This window comes from Pteropus vampyrus, unplaced genomic scaffold, assembly GCF_000151845.1.
Source record: "Pteropus vampyrus isolate Shadow unplaced genomic scaffold, Pvam_2.0 Scaffold140, whole genome shotgun sequence".
Taxonomy (NCBI): domain Eukaryota; kingdom Metazoa; phylum Chordata; class Mammalia; order Chiroptera; family Pteropodidae; genus Pteropus; species Pteropus vampyrus.
In genome coordinates, this window is record NW_011888921.1 from 4,740,277 (window position 1) to 4,744,239 (window position 3,963).

General features: G+C 41.6%; 1 pseudogene; it reads right to left on the bottom strand.

The window, feature by feature from the left end:
• Nucleotides 1–1,334: 1,334 nt before the first annotated feature.
• On the bottom strand, nucleotides 1,335–1,597 carry LOC105297522 (annotated as a pseudogene).
• Nucleotides 1,598–3,963: the final 2,366 nt, after the last annotated feature.

Genomic DNA, 3,963 nt, shown 5'->3' on the forward strand with positions numbered 1-3,963 from the left:
GGTGGGACCAAGAAGTTAAGAGTGAATTAGTTTAGGCAAAGTCAACTTCTCTTAGGGGAAGGGAGGGAGTCTTATCAGGCAAATTAGCTCACTAGTGTGGATAAGGACATTCTTAACTGATTGGTTTAAAATTGCTTTCCTGGAAGAGGCCAAAACTGCAATTAGGTTATATATCTATATACATTGTTTCTTTGGAGAACCCTGAGTAATACAAATATCGGTAGGTACTGGGAGTGGTTCTAAATGAACAGAATTTTAAATATGAGTTTTTGGAATTGGTTTTTAGGTTTCTGGAATTGGCCCTGTTCTGCAGGTTTGAGGTATGGAAGCTTGGGGTACGTGGTTCTGGCAGCTGGAAGAAAATGCAAGGAGCCGTGGGCAGATACGACATAGCTTTATTCAGGCATAGCAGGACACAGCAAGACACAGGCACAGCTCCAGCTCCCCAGCCTGCACAGGTGGGACTGTTCTTATAACAAGGTGCACAATAGTGGCTTAAGGCCAGGTACAATCACAATCAATCACAGTGCACATGCGTTCCACAGGTTGTATAGGACACGGTAACTAAGGTCACCTGGGACGCTGTAGCTAAGGCCACCTGGGAGGAAGCCTGACTGCATTCACTGTGTTTGTCAGTTCCCTCGCCCAACGGCTCTCTAATCTGAGTAGATTTAAAGATGCTAACAACTCTATTTCTAGTAGAAAAGAAAGACTGATAGTCCATGGCATGATTTGGCAATATATATGCAAACTATCACCATTGGATACTCCTAATCAACTACTTACAAGAAGCAAGGATCTGGTGAATATGTATACAATACTTGCTAACATTTTTGGCAAACTAAAAATATAACGAGATGTGCTGGTTGCTACTATTGTTACTAGACAAAGTAAGGAAAGAAGGAGGGTGGAAAGAGCTTAAAGATTCAAATTCTCAGCTCAAATGCCACAGAAATGACTTGAAAGCTTCAATGTGTGCCCTCAAGAAGACTCTTATCACCTGTAGCTGCAGGGTTGAGATTGCTGAAAATCAAACTACAGACTCTCATCCTGCTGACTGGCTGAATTACCACACAAGTTGAACTCACAGCCTCATAAGGAGGGTGTCTACTGTTAAAGTGAGGGCATTGAGTGGGAAGGAATGGGATCTTGAAAGTTGGAATGGGGATATGTGGGAAGAGCCTGATGATCCTGGGAACACTGAGTCCATTGTTAAGAAGAAATAACAGACCCAAAATGGACTCAGTTTTGCTAAGCCCCACCACGACTCAATACCTAACCTATGAGAAGTTTCAGCCTCCCCCAGGAGTGAAATTTTACTTTATTTTTATTTATTTTTTCATAATTCAAGTTTTTATTTTATATACAAAGAGCTAGGATTGATTCTGCAGTAAATGTCTGGAATGACCCATTCATGGAAGTTCACTTAGTCCAAGTTAATGAAGCCTATATCCTTCAGGTACTGACAGAAACACTGGTGGCACATAATGAGGCCACATTTCTGGATCAGACCGTATCGGTTTGAGCATACGCAGCAAGAACGAGACCTCTGGCTAAATTTTCTCAGATGGCTCCAGTACAGTCGCTGATGACCCATCTTGCTCTCTTGGAGGCAACGAGGCAAAAGCAGGAGTAAAATTTTTAACCAAGCGGTCTAGAATATCCTGGTGAGCACTAGAGAGGTAATCTGGCTGATAAGACCTCCTGCCATCCCCTAAGGGAAAGTGACCTTGCCTGAAGCGATCTACTCTTTTAACTTCCTTGTCCCGTCTTCTTTTCTTTTCTTTTTTTAATTTTAATTTTAATTTTTTAAATTTGTTTGTTTGTTTGTTTGTTTTTATGGTGACTTTGGTTAACAAAATCCAGGAAGTTTCAGGCATACAATTTAACAGTACCACCTTCTTTCTTTCTGATTTAAAAAACTTTCCATTTTGAACAGCTCCTCAAAGTGCCCTTCTAGTTGCTAGATTGGGTGCTGCCTGATTCATGGTCGCATAATAAAGCCAATTAGGTCTTCAAATTTACTGGGGTTAATTTCATTCTTTAACACCCTAAATTCTGATGAGTCTTTTTTGCCAGCAAAAGAAGCCTCCCCACCTGCATCTGAGGGTGTTAACCCTGCCTTGTCTGATGAAACAGTAATGGCCTCCTCTGAGGCAGATGCCATGCAAAACAATGCTGTCTCCTCAGGAACCACGCCCACTACATCTGTTTCTAGACCTATAACTAGACTCAAGTCCCAGCAGGCCCCTTAAGGTGAGGTACAAAGTGCGCCCCATGGGGATATGCACTATACTCCAAAACACCGTGGACAAAAAAGTTCTATGGAGAATAACATTGCAGGGTACTCTGCCCTGTCCATTGTTTCTGTGCATTTAGGTTAACGTGTTTGAAATGCTTCTTTTCAGACTCCTCCTTCTAAAGCATGACCACCCTCAAGAGAGCACATAATCTTATTAATTATAAGATTAATCCGATCCCTGCCTTGTTTCTTCCCACCTTCATGTAATCTTTCTTAAGCTCCCTCCTTAATTCCAAATGCATAAAAGAAGTTGTAAACTGTAATTTTGTAAGCGTTTTTCTCAGTCTGTTGAGACCTTGCTTCCAGGTGCATCCTCTATTTGGCTCAAATACATTTTTATAAAAATTCCCTAAGGGTTTGGATGTTCTTACATTGGCATTACCTACTTGAGTTTTATAACTGATACAGAAATCCAGAGAACAAGTGTGGGAATAAGAACAGATATTAAGAATATGGGATAATGGTGGAAGGAACATAAAGTTGGATCAGGCCAAATGTATTGATATGGGCTCATTAAGCAGAGATTCTGTATTTAATGTTGCAGCTCAGGGTGTTAAAAAGGTTGTTTGGCTGGTTGGCTGAAGCATGGACCAAAAGATGACTCATGGTGAGCAAGCTGGAAATGCCAGACTTGCGCTGATTTAATGTGGAAGAAGGGATTCAAAGGCTTAGGGAGATTGAAATGTTCAAGTGGACTTTTCATTTAATACCTACTCACTCACCCTGGGAGAGTCCAGAAAACATACCTTTCACTATGACTATGAGAAATAAATTTCTGAGGAGAGCTTCAGCATCTTTGAAGAGTTCTATGATCACTCTTCTCTGTAGGTCCTTCCAGTGAGGACTGCAGTCACTGAATTGAGAAACCTAAATGTGATGGGAGTAATTGTATCCGAGTGGCAGGGGCCAAGTGGTGGCACTTGACCACCAAAGGTAAAGCAGGCATGGTTACCATAACGGACAGTGGAGTCAAAGCAGAAATAGTCTAATTGACAAAGCCCCTACAGCACTGGCTAGTTGATCATGGTGTTTTCAGAAGTTAAATAGATGGGAAGCCTACTAAATTCTCACTTGATATGGATAAGCAGAAAAGTTCTAGGTCAAGTGAACAAAAGTCTGACCTTTTGTTGAAATCATAAAAAGAAAGAGAGTCATAGCACCTCAATCAATTCCCAGACTTGAGGCAGTTTACAGACCTAGAACATTTTGAATGAAGGGGAGGTTGGGTTCTCTTGAGGAAGAACTCCAGTACTCTGCCCAAATCGTATATTGTTGATCTTTCTCCTAGCCTTCCCCAAAAGGATCTATGGCCTTTTACCAGGGTAATTGTGCATTGGGGAAAAGGAAATAGACTTTTCTGGGACTATTGGAAACTAGTTATGAACTGACACGAATTCCAGGAGACTCAAAATGTCACTGTGGTCCACAGTCAGTGTAGGGGCTTATGGAGACCAGATGATCAATGAAGTTTTAGGTCAGTCTCAAAGTAGGCCAGTGGGTCCTGAACCCATCCTGCGGTTATTTCCCAAGTTCTGGAATACATAATGAAATAGACATGCACAGCAATGTTCATAGCAGCATTATTCACAATGGCCAGGACATGGAAGCAACTGATGTGTCCTACGATAGATGATTGGCTAAAGAAGCTGCGGCACATATAT